We start from the raw sequence: 17,703 nt of genomic DNA, 5'->3' as shown, positions 1-17,703 counted from the left end.
TTGGCAGCTATTTCCCACTACCACGTTGGAAACAGTTCAGGCCCCCTAGCGTCCTCCAAGATTTGCAAAACATTCATGAAGGGAACCTTTCTGTTAAGACCCCCTATTAAAGATGCAGTGCCTCCATGGGATCTTACCCTAGTTCTTCAAGCTCTGACTGGGCCACCTTTTGAACCCGTGGCTTCAGTCGACTTAAAATATGTATCTTGGAAGACGGTCTTCCTGATTGCCATTACTTCAGCTAGGAGGATTTCGGAGCTTCACGCTCTTTGCAGTAAGCCTCCATACATCATCTTTCATAAAGACAGGGTTTCCCTCAGGACTAATCCCTCTCTTCTGCCCAAAGTGGCTTCAGAAGCCAATATCAACCAGTCCATTAGTCTATCTGTCGTCTTTCCTAATTACCAAAACAGAGGAGAATGTAGACTTCATTGTCTGGATGTTCATAGTTACGTTTTTACTTGAACAGAACAGCAGATCTTCGAAAATCAGATCAACTTTTTGTTTCTTTTGCTAAATCCTGTCTGGGGAAACCAGTGACTAAAGTAACCTTAGCTAGATGGATTTCCCAATGCATCCTCTTCGCATACAAAAGTTCTGGTCGTCCTGAGACCCTGAGAGTGCAAGCCCATTTTATCCGATCTATGGCTACTTCTGCTGCTTTCTAGTCAAGGGTTTCTTTGGATGACATTTGCTCAGCAGCTACTTGGGCTTCCTCTCATACCTTTATTACACACTATAAATTGGATTGAATATCCAGAGGACGTGCATCTTTTGGCTCTGCAGTGCTCCGGAATATCCTTCCATAAGGGCCTCTCAAGTTGTTGGTAGCTGGGGACTCTGTCCCACAAGTTGCTGATCAAATGAAGTTAACTACTTCAGATAAAGAAGTTATGTACTCACCATAACGTTCCATCTGAGTAGGTAACTTCATTTGTCTGCAACCAACCCCCCCTCCATCCCCCAGACCCTTAGTTCGTTATCAAAGGATCAGGAGATGTCTTTTGCAGATGACATCAGGTGGAATGTATGGTAATCCCTTCCTGTGTTATAGTAATTTTCCTATTGCCTTTTTTTTTTTTTTTGGCAAACTCTATCTGAGGGTTAGAGGGAGATGGCAGGGCATTATGGGTAGGGGAGAAGCTTGGAGCTCAGATCTTTTAGCTAGGAAAGCTGCCGGCTCGGATCCGATACTCACAGGTTGCAGACAAATGAAGTTACCTACTCAGATGGAACGTTATGGTGAGTACATAACTTCTTTTTTAGGGTTAATTAACCCACCCAGTGGTATATGTGCAAGGTATTAAAGTGGATAAATGAAAAATAAGAGATCGGTAGTAAAATTGTATAAATGTGATATTTTGGGGTGTGGTAGTGTATAAATGTTACTAAGAAAAAAAAATGTGGAAAATTAAAATTGACATGGAAAAGTTAGTAAGGTTTTATTGCATTCTTGTACCACACTTTTTTTCTGTGCAAAACCACGGGGAAAATCTGAGAAGTGAGAATTCATGCTACAAAATAAGAAGCAAATGGTGTAATCATGAAGTAGAATGTCAGGATTTTTTGTGGAGACTGGCAAATTTACCGGTAAAAGGAAATATACCATATAAAAAAGTGATGGACTTTTTACATCGTCAGGAAGAAGCTGTAGGGCATATTTCTGAAGATAAAGTGGATAAAATATAGGTATGGTTATTTAGAATAGAAATAAAGAATTTTAAATGAATAGCCAAGTTATTTTTGTCATGGGTTATACGGAATGAAAGAATAAATTACTTTAAGGGTAAATGGATTTAACAATTTTCAGTAAAATTAGATGGCTATTTAAAAAGGAGTGGGGTGTAATAGGGAAGAAAATCTAATATGATTGTAAAGGAAATTGTGAGTAAAGTTGTACATTTGGAAAATTTGTTGTAAATAAGTTTTTTTTTTTTTTTTTTTTTTTGTATATAAAGGACCCTACACTGTCCAGTAGGTGCTATGGGATCTTTTACATCCACCTGAGCTACCACCATTTCCAGCTGAAGGGACCCCTGTTTTAACATGTCATCTGAAGGACAAGACACTGGTGTGGTTACCCCCTTGTGCTGCACTGCAGAGTCAACAGTCCATCTACCTGATGTGAAAAAATAACCCACAGCCTTCCGCATCAAAGGCGATTACACTACCTGTTCCAGTAACACTGCACTTAACAGTTAGTCATACTGCTTTTCAGATTAGTAATCATTGAAAAAAATCCTTTGTTAAAATGGCTCCAGTTTACTGAAATAACATATTGATGGATATATAAAAAGTATGCATTTCAAAACATTCAAACACTTGGGTCTCGCCTAGTCGCACTAAACAAATGTTGCTGCTTCCATGACATGGTTGATGCTCTCATATTCCTCTTGTATTTCCTTAATTATTCAACTTTTTCTTTCATTGTCGACATGATGCTGCATCTAAGTCCTCCATGGCACAGCATCATGTCCACCATTAAGTGTACTCTCTCTTTTGTTACTATTATAGCATCTGCTGCAAATGTGTACGTGGCTTCCCATAAGCAGTTGTCCTACTAGACTAGAGCGTTTGATTAACTACATTAGATTTAACTTCTGGAGAATTGGATTTTAAACCTATTGTAAGTATATACATTTTTTTAGGTTTCATGGTTAGTTTTCTTTCTAGACTTTTTCATATGCATTGCATTGTTTGTACTGTCATTGTCACACAGTGATTGCAAAGAAAATGAGTAAAATGCATCTGTCATTTAATCCACTGTAAGTTGTGTATTTTTTCATTGCCAATTTTATGTTGTGCTAAGGATTTACTGTAACTGTCTACCCTTGGGCTGGGGTATTGCATTCTTTCTGGAGTACTTTATTTGTTTGCAAATGCTTACCTACATAACCTCTGTAAGCTTAAGACTGGAGGCGAGATGCTTAGTGATTTAGGGGACTTGAACCAGAGTGTTGGTGACTCTGAAGACTGTGTGCTCAACAGTAGAGTCACAGGTTGGGGAATATGGTTTATGTAGCTGCTTGAGGTAGCACTTCTGGCTTTTGTGATTTCTGATGGCTGGTGACTAGCCTATACTTTTTATTCTTATTCCTTTGCAGGAAGCACAGGTCTACAAGCAGCAGCATTCTATATGGGACTGTCTTGATTTACACCACAACCTATGGATGGAAGTGTTTTAAAGCTTTCTGTATGTAACAGCTAAACAAATGGGTAAGTGTGGAAATCATTGTGAGCTGGGGAGTGGATAAGCGGTGTTTATTAGTATCTTTTTTTTTTTACTTTTACAGGTTGTAAGCTGAGCTACTCAGATGTTCGTGTTACACTGCTGCAGTCATCACACTTGGGTTATCCTGCCGTCAGGCGGTACCGCAGTCAGCCCGAGTTCCAAAGTCTTGGTCCGGCATCTGTTGCTGTGCTTCCTTGACATCAGTGTGGCAGGGGTATATATGAGGCATCCAACGCCATTTTCTTCAGTCTTTCTTGCCGCGCGGTGCCCGAAGCAGAAGCAGTTCGTAAGTGCAGGTCGGCAGACTCCTGAGATTTTCAAATCGAATTTCAGACCGAAGTCTTCAATAAAGGTAAGTACCCCGTTGGGGGAACCTTTTCTTGCCTCAGTCCGATGTCAGAAAAAGTTAATTGCATTTCTTGTGAGAAGCAAATGCCTCATAAGGACTTTCATTCTTATTGTATTCCTTGCCTAGGCCCAGACCACGGCATCACAGGTTGTCTGTTTTGTGCTAGATTTAATAAACTATCAAACGTCTGATTTCACCCGGCATTACTTTGGTAGGAAATATGCCGTCAGAGCAACCGACAGACATGCATAAAAAAACGCAAGGATAAGGACAGGCAGCCTAGAACCAAACCAGACTCCGAGGCCTCTGCTGGGCCTGTCGCCGGTTCTCCGGTTTTCAGTGAGGCGCCTACGCAGCCCCTGACTACCGCTGATTTAGAACCACAGACTGCTTCTGATTCGCAAGCGGAGAGTACTAGGCCGCCGCAGCCTTCTTCTTTAGGCCCTTCCGACTCCAGAGTAGGAGATACCGGTACAGTTGACACGCCTTTGGTTGCAGAAGGTGTCTTCAGACCAACTACACTCGCCATTAAATCTTATGCTAAGCTAAAAACTCCATTAAAACCTAAAAAGACTGTACATCAGTCTCCAGTACAAGGCCCCATGCCTAAGAAACAGATGCTTAAGATGGCTGAAGATTTAATTACCCTAATCAGGGGTTCCCATCCCCCTCCTGATAAAAGGCCAAGACAAGAGGAGGATTATGCTTCCTCTGACCAGGTTTCAGTTTCCTCAGATTCTTCTGAGGAACAGGAATACTCCTTTCCCCCTTATGAAGATTCTGATGCTGAAGAATCTATTCCCTCAGCATCTCCTCCAGAAGACTACTCCTTTGGGGAAACCTTACATACCATGAGGAAACATTTCCACTGGGAAGGCCAGGATTACTCTGATTCTAAGAAAAGGCTCCGAGAGTTCCTTTTACTACCCCAGCACAGACCACTTGCTATTCCCCCCCCGTGTTAGACATTGTGGATGATGTTTACTTAGAATCTAGTCTCAACCCAGACTCTACCTCCTGCTCCAGCCAAACCAGACAGATACTACAGAGTCCCTGACTCGCACAAATTCCTATATAAAAGCCCTGTTGCTGACCCAGAAACAATTTCCCAGGGTCCCAAAGAGGTTACGGCCTCCATTGCCAAGAATCCCGTACTTTCTGAAAGGGATTCCAGAGCACTAGACAGATGGGGAAAGAAGGTATACACCTCAGCTACTCTAGCTATGAGAGCCTTAAATTGCCAGTTTCACATGCTGAAATATCAGCAATTCCTACTTTCCCAATTAAAACAAAAAAATGAGCACACATTCAGAGCAGCCTGATTTCAAGGAAATGCAGGACCTGTTACATGCAGCTGAGCAGGTGGGCAAACACACTTTACAATGTGGTTTTGATTCATTGGAAGCTTCTTGTAGAGCAGCAGTGACTGGGTCCGTTATACGTAGACATGCTTGGTTAAAAGAACAAACCCTGCCTGATCATGTTAAAGCAAAGTTATTGGATGCACCTTTACAGCAGGATGTTTTATTTAGTGTAAAAGCAGAGGAGGTTTTAAAGAAAATGGAGGATAAGGCAAAATCTATGCAAACGGTCAAGGATTTTTTACAGGTTCAACCCCCTCGTTTCAGCAGAAATTTGCCAACAAAAAACTGGTATTTTCCAGCATCTGACGGACCACAGAGGGGCAAATACAGACGCCCAAGGGGCAGATGTCAGTCACAAGGCCCTTACAAACCACGCCAATGGGGTGCCGCTACCCAGAAAGGAGGAGACAGGTCCCAAGCTAACAGAAGACAAACACAATGACTTAACCCTCAGACTGCCAAGCAAATCTCTCTTGGCAGCTCCCTTGAGAGGAAAATTAGCACTTTTTGCAGACAGCTGGCACATCATCACAAAAGACAAATGGGTCCTAAACATTGTTTCACAAGGATACAGATTCCACTTTCACACCTTGCCAAGGATAAGAGGAATGCCAAACCTGCCACCAAATCGATGGGCGGAGGCACAAAAACAAATTACAGCTCCCATGGACATGAGAGCCATTCAACAGGTACCTACACAGGAGCAAGGACCAGGATTGTACTCGAGACTCATTCTAGTCCCCAGAAAGGACAAAGCCTGGAGACCCATTCTGGACCTTTCAATTCTAAACACCTACCTCCTAGTACCCAAATTCAAGATGCTAACACTACAGCAGCTTCTTCCCATGCTGGGCAAGAAGGCTTGGCTAGTAACGTTGGATCTCAAGGAGGCATACCTGCATACCTGCATGTCCCTATCAGACAAAACTGCAGAAGATACCTCCGTTTCATTGCAGGCTCAACTCATTATCAATTCTCTGCACTGCCCTTTGGCTTATCTACTGCGCCCAGGGTCTTCACAAAATGCCTGGCACCAGTAATTTGCATACTACAGACAAAGAGGAATTCAAATATACCCATACCTGGACGACTCCCTTATTCAAGCAGAAAGCAAGGATATTCCTTTAAAGCATCTGGCGTTTGTCAAACACCTTTTAAGTTGCCTAGGGTACACAGTAAACAAAAATAAATCAAAACTAGTGCCCTCACAACATAACATTCCTGGGTGCCAGCTGGAATACAACGGCCCAGATGGCTTATCTCACGCCAGACAAGCAACAGCAGCTGACTCAATACTTCAAAATGATGGCAACAAAGACCCAACTCCCTCAAGAAAAATTCTGCAGGCCTTGGGATTCATGGCATCTTGCATATTCCTAATACCATTTGCAAAACTGCATATGAGGAAATTACAATGGTACCTGAAGAGCGTATGGACACAACACAGCCACAGCTTGGAAACAATACCACTCATTCCCTGCCTTCACCAGGAGTTTCTGTGGTGGGCACAGGCATGCCACCTCAACAAGGGTCAGCCTTTTACCTTGCCCACGACCAGGCAAACTATAACAGATGCATCGGATTATGCCTGGGGAGCACACATGGCAGGACAGTGCATTCAGGGCAAATGGGATACAGATCAAAGGCATCTGCATATCAATCAAAAAGAAATGCTAGGTGTACAGAATACCCCAACAGCTTTCAGGACAACTCCTAATAAAGACTGACAATACCACAGTAATGTTGATACATCAGCAAACAAGGGGGCACACACTCCTACCCCCTATGCAGGCAAGCAATTGGGGAACACAGCACTGACTTACCAAGTTCAACTACAAGCTCAATTCCTGTCAGGAAAGAAAAATACATTGGCAGACTACCTAAGCAGAAACATCATGGATCCCCACGAGTGGTAACTGGATCCACAAGTATTTGCAATTATCACTCAAAAATGACCAGACATAGATCTGTTTGCCAACCCCCAAAACTACCAACTTCAGAAATTTTACACAAGGACATTCCACCCACTAGCTTGGAAAGTGGACACCCTCTCATTCAGTTGGAAAACATTAACAGTGTATGCCTTTCCTCCACTGCCTCTTCTAGCAAAGGTGCTGCTGAAAGTCGGATTAGAGTAACCACAAATGATGCTCATTGCTCCAGACTGGCCACGCCAGCACTGGTACCAATACTAAGGAACATGGCCCACGGCCCACCATGGATTTTACCCCATATTCCTCACCTGCTCACTCAGCAAAACAATCCGATTCTACACAGCCAGCTCAAGACTTTAAATCTAGCTGCATGGCAAATTATCTAAACAACCAGACAACACCTCTATCTAAAGCTGTTATGGATGTCATTCTGGAAGCCAGGAGGCCCAGCACCAGGAAAACCTATTCAGACAAATGGAAAAGATTTTGCACCTGGAACCAGTCTAAAGGCCAAAAATCCACTTGCTCCAAACATGCCTCAGATTCTACAATATTTAACTGAGATGTTGCACAAAGGACTTTCTTTTTCATCTATTAAGATCCACGCCTCTGCAATTTCAGCTCACTACAACATGGAACCACCTTTATTTTCACACCCACTCCTAAGACAGTATCTCAGAGGGGCTAAGAACAGAAGACCACCAACACCAACTTGGGACCTCAACTTTTTGTTCTGGAAAAACTTGCACTGCCACACTTTGAACCAGCTATTTCAGCTGACTTAAAGTTTCTATCATAGAAAACTGCCCTGCTACTAGCAATAACTTCAGCTAGAAGAGTCTCAGAGCTACAGGCCCTAATGGCAGTGGAGCCTTTCCTCATTTTTCATCAAGACAGAGTCGCTCTACGTACTAACCCTTCCTTTATGCCAAAGGTGGTTTCCAGTGTGGCCCTAAACCAAACCATTCATTTACCCACCTTTTTCCCAAACCCCCAGAACAAAGGAGAAAGACTCCTGCACTCTTTGGACATTCACAGGCAATTATGTTACTACTTGGATAAAACTAAGGCTTTCAGAAAATCTGACCAGCTCTTTGTATCTTAGCTTTTCCTTGTGATCCGGCAGCATATCTCAAAACAGACCATTTCAAAATGGATAGGACATTGCATATGTTTCTGATGTCCTTCAAGGATGCATCTGCAGTCCTAACATATGGGTTGTCCTGCCTCAGGCAGCCCTTCGGTCGGCCGGATTCCAAAGTCTGGGTCTGGCCTCGGCTGATGTCGCACTTCACCCGACGTCATAGCTGCTGGGGTATAAAGGCATCAGCCGACTCCATTTTCCTCAGTCTTTCTTGCCGCGCGGTGCCCGAAGCAGAAGCTGTTCGCAAGTGCCGGTCGGTCAGATCCAGAGATTTCTACTACCGAAGACTTCTAAACAGCTAAGTACCCCGTTGGGGACTCTTTCTTGCCTCAGCCGATGTCAGACAAAGTGAATAATTGTTTAACTTGTGGGAAACCAGTACCTCATAAGGATTTCCACTCTTACTGCCTTCCTTGTTTAGGCCCAGACCACGACGTATCAGCTTGTCTAGCCTGTGCTTCCTTCAACCGACGGACGCTTAGACATCGGTCGGAGTTTGCAGAGGAGTTTTTTGGTCCCGCTTTTGCTTACAAAATGCCGTCTGAGACTCCGACCACACAATTAGCTAAAAAGCGCAAGGAAAAGGACCGACACTCGCGGTCCGCGGTTTTGGCTGAAACCACGGTTAGGCCAACTGCGAGTGTCTCTGTTTCGGCTGAAACAGAGTCCTCGATTCTTCCTTCGGCCGAAAGCATGCCTCCGACAGCCGAGGCCTCACAGAGCATGGCGGAATCTGCTACTGAAATTACCCCTACAGAAGCAGGCACCCAGGATTTGTCATACTATTCCTTTAGACATATCTACCCCTGCACGTGGGGCTGCTAGACCCCCTGCATCTATGTCTATGAAGGCTTTTTCCAGGGCTAAAGCAGCTAAATCTTCTAAGGCCTTACCTGCTAAAACTCCCTCACACAGGCCTACCTCTAGTTCCCAAATGCTCAGCCTGGCAGAGGATCTTATTTCTTTGATCAGGGGATCCCAACCTCACCCAGACAGGGCCTCTCAACCCCCTCCAGATAAGAGGCCTAGGACTGAACCCCCGGAACCTGTTTCTACAGACTATTCCTCGGATGACTCGGATATTTCAGACCCTCAGGAAGGCCCATATTCTCCTTATGAGGATTCTGATGCAGAAGACTCCATTCCTTCTGCTTCTCCTCCTGAAGAATTTTCTTTTGGGGAAACCTTACATGCTATGAGGGAACACTTTCAATGGCAGGGCCAGGATTTTTCAGATTCAAGGAAAAGGCTAAGGACTTTTTTACACTTACCACAGCATAGGCCTTTAGCCATTCCTCCAGTACTAACAGTTGTTGATGATGCATATAATGATGCCTGTACTGCCCCTGATTCTCTTCCTCTGGCCCCTGCCAAGCCTGAGATATTACAGGGTCCCGGATACACACTACCATTTGTATAAGGCTCCTGTTGCAGATCCTGAAACCATTTCACAGGGCCCTAAAGCTGTGGCAGCTGCCTCTGCCAAAAACCCTCTCCCCTCTGAAAGGGAATCTAGAGCATTAGAGAGATGGGGTAAAAAGGTTTATACTTCTGCTACTCTTTCGGCCAGGGCCTTAAACTGTCAATTTCACATGATTCAGTACCAGGAATTTTTGTTAGACCAGCTAAATAAAAAACTGTCCTCTCCTGAACCTATAGACCGCAAGTCCCTTCAGGATTTGGTACATAACTCTCAGCAGGTCAGTAACCTTTTCTTAAAATGTGGCTATGATGCACTGGAGGCTTCCTTTAGATCAGCTATGACTGGAACAGTGATTCAAAGGCATGCCTGGTTAAAAGAACAATCCTTACCAGACCATGTTAAGTCAAAACTCCTAGATTCTCCTATGGCGAAACAGTTTGTTTGGCTCCCCTGCACAGGAGGCTCTAAAGAAGGTGGAAGAAAAAGCAAAATCTGTCCAAACAGTCAAGGATTTCTTACATGTCTAGCCTCCGAGGTTTAGCAGAAATTGGCCTTCGAAGAATTGGTCCTTTCCAGACGCCTCCAGAGCACAGAGAGGCAGAAATAGACGCCCAAGAGGCAGAGGTCAATCCAGGGGTGCCTACAGGGGACGTCGGTGGCAGCCTACCAACCAGAGAAGTACTGCCACAGATTCAACTACAACCACTTCCACAGGACAGACACAATGACTTGGCTCTGATTCCGCCTACCAGGGAACAACTGGAAGCACCCTTGGGCGGAAAACTAGCCTTATTTTCCGACAACTGGCATTACATTACAGGAGACAAATGGACTTTACAAACAATAGACAAGGGCTACAGGTTTCACTTCCACACTCTACCAAAAAAGAGAGGAATGCCAAACCTACCACCAAGCCAAAAAACAGACGCTCTAAGACAAATCAACAACTTACTAAGGATGAGAGCTATAGAAAAGGTACCGCCTATGGAACAAGGCCAAGGATTTTACTCCAGGCTTTTCCTTGTACCAAGAAAAGAAAATCAATGGAGACCTCTTCTCGACTTGTCCGCTCTGAACACATACCTCATTGTTCCAAAATTCAAAATGCTGACCCTCCAGCAACTTCTTCCCATGCTGGGCAAGGAGTCTTGGCTGGTGACTCTAGATCTCAAGGAGGCATACCTGCACGTCCCTATACGACCAGATTGCAGAAGACACCTCAGATTTCTTGCAGGATCAGAGCATTATCAATTCTCAGCATTGCCCTTTGGCTTATCTACTGCGCCCAGAGTATTCACGAAATGCCTGGCATCAGTAATTGCTCATTGCAGGCTTCAGGGAATTCAAATTTACCCATACCTGGACGACTGCCTAATACAAGCGGACAACAAGGCAAAATTAACAAAAGATTTGGAAAAAGTCATACAACAGTTGCAAGCCTTGGGATACACAGTCAACATGCAAAAGTCAAGACTAGTACCATCCCAAAGGATAACATTCTTGGGTGCAGAACTGGATACATCAACTCGGATGGCTTTTCTCACAGAAGAAAAACAAAAGCAACTTCCAGTCTATTTCATGACATTAACAACACAAACTCAGCTTACTGCAAGGAAAGTCCTGCAAGCCCTGGGTTACATGGCATCCTGCATAATATTGATTCCGCATGCCAGGCTACATATGAGAAAGTTGCAATGGTACCTAAGGAATGTATGGTCTCAACACAAGCACAGTCTAGAAGCCCAGATTCCAATAATTCCATGCCTGAAGCAAGAATTCCTGTGGTGGGCTCAGGCCTGTCAGTTGAACAGAGGACTGCCTTTCCAAAAATCTCATCCAAGCCAGACCATCACCACGGATGCCTCAGACCTAGGCTGGGGGGCACACATGGTGGACAAGTGTATACAAGGCCTATGGACCCAAGACCAGCTGAATCTACAAATCAAAAGGAGATGCTGGCAGTGAAACATGCAATCCAGGCATTCAGACCATTCCTTCAACAGGGTCACCTGCTGAAAAGGACGGACAATACCCCACAGTCATGTGGTACATCAACAAACAGGGAGGTACACACTCATATCCTCTATGCCGGATGGCAATGGACCTGTGGAATGTGGCCCTGAATCTCAACATTTAACTCCAGGTCAGATTTGTACCAGGAAAAGAAAATTCGTTAGCAGACACCTTAAGCAGAACTACCACGGATGCTCACGAATGGATGCTGCATCCAGATATCTTCAAAACCATAACAAAGAAATGGGGACTACCAGAGATAGACCTGTTCGCCTCCCCACACAACCACCAATTGAAGAAATTCTGCACAAGAGCATACCACCCACTTGCTTGGAGGGTGGACTCCCTTTCCTTCAGCTGGAAAAACCTGACAGCATATGCATTCCCACCTCTTCCTTTGATGTACAAAGTACTACTGAAGATCAAAGAGGATCAGCCAAGGGTAATCCTGATAGCTCCACAATGGCCGAGGCAACATTGGTACCCGCTACTGAGAAGCATGTCTCGGACACACGCATGGCCTCTACCTCCATGTCCCTTACTTCTAACACAGAACAACTACAGGATCCTACATCCAAACTTGAAAACACTGCAGCTGGCTGCTTGGAATATTGCATAAAACAAAATAACCCAGATTTATCTCAGAGGGTTAAGGACATTATCCTGGAGGCTCGCAGACCCTCCACAAGGAAGACTTATTCAGCCAAATGGAAAAGATTCCTCATTTGGAGTGCAGCAAAGGGAGAAAATGTCTCATTGGCAAACATAGCACACATCCTGGAATACTTAGCAGAACTGTTCCACAATGGCCTGTCCTACTCCTCCATTAAGATTCATGCATCAGCAATTTCAGCAGAATACAACATGTATCCTCCTGTCTTCTCTCATCCTCTACTCAGGCAGTTCTTGAGAGGAATCAAAAATGTAAAGCCTCCAAGGAAACCACCTTTACCTACGTGGGATCTCAACTTTGTGCTGGAAAAGTTAACACTTCCCCCTTTTGAACCAGCAGCAACAGCAGATTTACAGTTCTTGTCTTGGAAAACTGCTTTCCTGCTAGCAATCACTTCAGCAAGAAGGGTATCTGAATTACAGGCATTAATGGCAGTACAGCCCTTTCTTATCTTCCATCAGGATAGAGTGTCTCTGAGAACTAACCCTACCTTTATGCCAAAAGTGGTCTCCAGAGTATCATTGAACCAAGCGATTCATTTACCTACATTTTTCCCCAACCCACAGAACAGGGGGGAAAGACTGCTACATACCTTGGATGTGCACAGACAATTACGCTACTACCTGGACAAAACTAAGACCAACAGAAAAACTGACAAGCTTCTGGTAGCATATGCAACTGGAATGCAAGGAAAAGCAATTTCAAAACAGACAATCTCAAAATGGATAGGAAATTGCATTTGATTTTGCTACTCTTTTCATGGAAAGACAACTCCTGAAAATATCAGACCTCATTCCACAAGAGCTACAGCCACCACTACAGCTTTCCTACGAGGAGTGGCTACCAAAGACATTTTAGAAGCTGCTACTTGGAGCACCGTGCATACATTTGCCAAGCATTATAACCTTCCTTTATACTCCAGATCCCGAGCAGGTTTTGCAACTGCTGTGTTGCAAGGGATCTTGACTACACCATCTTTATCTTAGTGCCTCCTCCCCCAGTTTGGCTATGGTATTCTACCCATATGTTAGGACTGCAGATGCATCCTTGAAGGACATAGTACAGTTTTGTACCTACCATAAATGTAGATGTCCGATAGGTATGCATCTGCAGTCAGGATTACCCACCCTCCTTCCCCTCTGTGGTATTCCTAGGGTACTTGCCCCTCTTTTAGCTAGCTGGGGGATCTATTATGTTGTATTTGTTTGTATGTATGTATATATATATATATATGTGTATATATATATATATATATTTTGCTTTCTATTGTTTGGAATTAATTGCATTTATCCAAATTTAGCCTTCCTAGAGGGCACCTGGCATCTGGGGCAAGAAACACTGAAGAAAATGGCGTCGGCTGATGCCTTTATACCCCAGCAGCTATGACGTCGGGTGAAGTGCGACATCAGCCGAGGCCAGACCCAGACTTTGGAATCCGGCCGACCGAAGGGCTGCCTGAGGCAGGACAACCCATATGTTAGGACTGCAGATGCATACCTATCGGACATCTACATTTATGGTAGGTACAAAACTGTACTTCCCACACATCATGGGAAACTGCTAGCATTAGGTCCCACTCCACCAGGGCTACAGCAACACCTGCAGCCGTTCTCAGGGGGGTACCAACCAAGGATATTTTGGAAGCTGCCACTTGGAGTTCAGTGCACACCTTCACCAAGCGCCATCACTTACCTTTATACTCTGACTAGAGCTGGCTTTGACACTGCAGTTCTGTAGGGCCTACTAGCTTCTCCAAACCCTGTTTAACTCCACCACCCATCCTTAGCTTTGGGATTCAACCCAAGTGTGATGACTGCAGCAGTGTAACACGATGAACATAGTACAGTTTTGTACCTACCATAAATGTTCGTGTTCACACTGCTGCAGTCCAGGTTACCCTCCCTCCATCCCCTCTGAACTAGCTGAACTTTTCCATACCTTTCTATCTGATACAACCTTTGTGGTGTATTTGCTTGTAACTGAAGGTGGTTTTGGTATTTTCTGTACATGTTTTATTGGCAATATGTATTGCCCACCTACTAGGGGGCACCTGACATCTGGGGCAAGAAACTGAAGAAAATGGCGTCCGATGCCTCTTATATACCCCTACTGCACTGACTGGGAAGAAGCGACAGCAACTGACGCCGGACCAAGACTCTGGAACTCGAGCCGACTTGCGGGACCGCCTGACGGCAGGATAACCCAAGTGTGATGACTGCAGCAGTGTGAACACTCTAACATCTACATTTATGGTAGGTACAAAACTGTACTTTTTATTTGGTAACTTTGGATCCAGTGTTGCCTTCGTCTGGCTTCAGCCTACGGGTTATCTGATCAACCTGTGGCCAGTTGTACAAGACTTCATCTTGCCAGGCTCTACCTCCCCTACCCGCAATCCTTCATTCTTTAAGATACCTCAGATCAATTTGTTGCCATTTCAGGATAACAGCTTGATTGTCTTGATTTGTGGCCTTTCTTTGGTGTATCCTTTCAAAGTGCATTTTCTTGCCTTTTTTTTTTTTTTTTTTCTTCTGACCTATCCCCTATTCTTTAGAATCGTGTTAGAATATATAGTGTAGTGTGTTGTTAGGTAGTTTGTGTTTGTTTTTTGGTGTGTTCATTGGTGGTGGGCTTTTCCCCATCTTAGAATGTACTTTTTTTCTCTAGTAGAGTACTTTCTAATAAGTAGGTTTTAGAGCGGGAATAGTGTTAATGCTGTGAGTGCTTTCTTCTGAGAGAGCTTTTCTCCAATGTTTAGCATAGGTGTATTCTTTTCTTCTCTTCTACTGTGTTCCAATAGTGCTGTTCTCGAATCCCTCTGGATCCATGAGAAGTTTGTTGTGGACACAAACTCCCCCTGCAAAATGCACAGAAGTGTTTTTTTTTTTTTTTTTGGGAGCTGCCCACTTGAGGTCTGCTTGTATCATCTGTAAGGGATTTTGTTCCAGTGTGGTCACTGAGAAGAGGGCAACATTTGATGATGATAGTGTTTCACTGTTGCTGTTATTACATTTGGGTAATCTGGCAGGTTGCAGTCAGTCAGCCTGAATAACAAAATCTTGGGTCCTGCATCGGTTGCTGTCTCCTCTTCCATGACGTCAGGTTGTCAGGGGTAGAAAACATGCAGCAGATGCCATTTTATTCCGTCTTTCTTGGCGTGCCCGAAGCAGTTGGCAAGTGCCGGTCGGCCGACTCCTGAAATTTTCTTCCAGTTTCAGAACCAAAGTTTTCAAACTAAAGCTAAGTACCCTGTTGGGTAAACTTTTTTTCTTGCTCCTTACTGATGTCAGTAAAAGTTAATAATTGCATTACTTGTGGGAAGCAAATACCTAAAGGGTTTTCATTTGTACTGTTTTCCTTGCCTAGGCCCAGACCACAATGTGCCTTGCTGTCGGTTTTGTGCTACCAACGCACTATCAAGCATCTGTATATTTTTGCTTCTAAATATTTTGGCCCAAGATTTAACCATCCTGAAAGGTCGTCTGTTAGCAATCAGACTACCGGATTTCACAAAAACGCAAAGAAAAAGACAGACCGTCGAGGTCCAAAACAGACTAAGCTTCTCTTAAGCCAGTCGCCGGTTCTCAGTGAGGTGCTTTCGCAGCCCCTGATACCCGCTATTTTTGAGTCACAGGCCTCTACCGAGACCCATTCGGAGATTCTCAGAGTATTGAACCCACGGATGGCTCTTCCTTGGATGGGTCTGGAGCCGCTGAGCAGGCACTGGCTTCTGAGGGTGTTTTCAGGCCTCATCATTTTTATATTAAACCGACGCCAGCAACAGAAAGGTCAAAAACATCTATGTCTAAAAAACCAACGCATGAGCCATGTGCTCAGGCCCCTATGCGTAAAAAACAGATCAAAATGGCTGAGGATTTAATTACCTTGATCAGGGGTTCCAAATCCCCCCCTGCTAAGAGGCCTAGGCAAGGCACTGATTATGAATCCTCAGATCAGGTTTCCATTTCTTCTGATCAGTAATTTTCTATTCCACCCTATGAGGATTCTGATGCAGAGGAATCCATCCCATCTGCATCTCCTCCGGAGGATTACTCTTTTGGAGAAACTTTGAATACTTTAAGGGAACATTTTCACCGGGAGAGTCAGGACTTCTCTGAATCAAAAAAAGAAGCTTAGGGATTTCCTTCTTCCTCAGCATAGGCCTTAAGCAATACCTCCTGTTTTAGACATTGTTAAGTTGTTTTCAGAATCGAGCATGGCTCCTGATACCCTGCCTCTGGCTCCTAGTAAGCCAGACAGATATTACAGGGTTCCTGACTCCCACAAATTTCTATTCAGAAATTCTGCTGCTGATCCTATTTCTCAGGGTCCCAATGGTGTAAAGGCCTCTACAGCCAAAAATCCTACCCTCTGTAATAGATTCCAGGGCGCTGGATAGATGTGGAAAGAAAATTTATACATCTGCAATCTTGGCAATCAGGGCCTTAAACTGCCAGTTTCATATGCTTAAATATCAACAGTATGTTATGGGCTTACTGAAACAGAAAATTATGTTGCTTTCTGATTGTGTAGAAAATAGTTACAGGAATTATTGCATTCAGCAGAACAGGTTGGAAAGCATTCTTTGCAATGTGGCTTTGATTCCTTGGAGGCCTCTTGTAGGGCCGCCATTACTGGATCTGTGATTAGCAGGCATGCCTGGCTCAAGGATCAAAATCTGCCTGATCATGTTAAAGCTAAATTGTTGGATGCCCCTTTGCAGCATGATACTCTGTTTGGTAATGAGGCAGAAGAGGTTTTAAAGAAAATGGAAGACAAAGCTAAAGCTATGTAAACGGTAAAATATTTCTTGCAAGTACAGCCACCCAGGTTCAGTAGGCACTGGCCTACTAAAAATTAGTCCTTTCCAGTGTCCAACAGAGCCACTCAAGGCAAATCCAGGCGTGCAAAAGGCTCCAGATACCAATCACAAAGATGTTCATAGTGTTTCACTGCTGCAGTCATTACACTTGGGTTATCCTGCCGTCAGGCAGTCCCGCAGTCGGCCAGAGTTCCAAAGTCTTGGTCTGGCGTCGGTTGCTGTCGCTTCTTCCCTGACGTCAGTGCGCCAGGGATATACAAGATGCAGCCGACACCATTTTCTTCTGTCTTTCTTGCCGTGCGGTGCCCGGAGCAAAAGCAGTTCGCAAGTGCCAGTCAGCCGACTCCTGAGATTTTCGAAGTCGAATTTCAGAACTGAAGTCTTCAATAATGCTAAGTACCCCGTTGAGGAAACTTTTTCTTGCGTCAGACCGATGTCAGTAAAAGTTAATTGCATTTCTTGTGGGGAAGCAAATACCTCATAAGGATTTTCATTCTTACTGTATTCCATGCCTAGGCCCAGACCACGACGTAACTAGTCGGTTTTGTGCTAGATTTAACAAGCACACTATTAAACGTCTGATTTTGCTCGCCATTATTTTGGCCGGAGGTTCAATTATACCATGCCGTTGGAATAACCGATGACCGGAGTACACAAAAACCGCAAAGACAAAGATAAGGACAGGCATCTGAGGTCCAAAACCGACAGCCTCTTCTAGGCCAGTCACCGGTTGTCAGTGAGGCGCTTTC

The 17,703-nt window shown here is 44.3% G+C and overlaps 1 long non-coding RNA gene across 1 annotated transcript in view; it reads left to right on the top strand.

Annotated features, from left to right (window-relative positions):
• Positions 1 to 3,101: 3,101 nt before the first annotated feature.
• Positions 3,102 to 17,703, top strand: part of LOC122804281 — a 138,407-nt gene continuing 123,805 nt past the window's right edge. The window contains exon 1 of the long non-coding RNA XR_006365208.1: positions 3,102 to 3,216. This is a non-coding gene — a long non-coding RNA (uncharacterized LOC122804281). The remainder of the gene's footprint in view (positions 3,217 to 17,703) is intronic.

This window comes from Protopterus annectens, chromosome 6.part0 (genome assembly GCF_019279795.1).
Source record: "Protopterus annectens isolate FY-2018-M chromosome 6.part0, PAN1.0, whole genome shotgun sequence".
NCBI lineage: Eukaryota > Metazoa > Chordata > Ceratodontiformes > Protopteridae > Protopterus > Protopterus annectens.
Note: the sequence above shows the minus strand (reverse complement) of the source record. Positions and strands in the feature narration are given on the sequence as shown.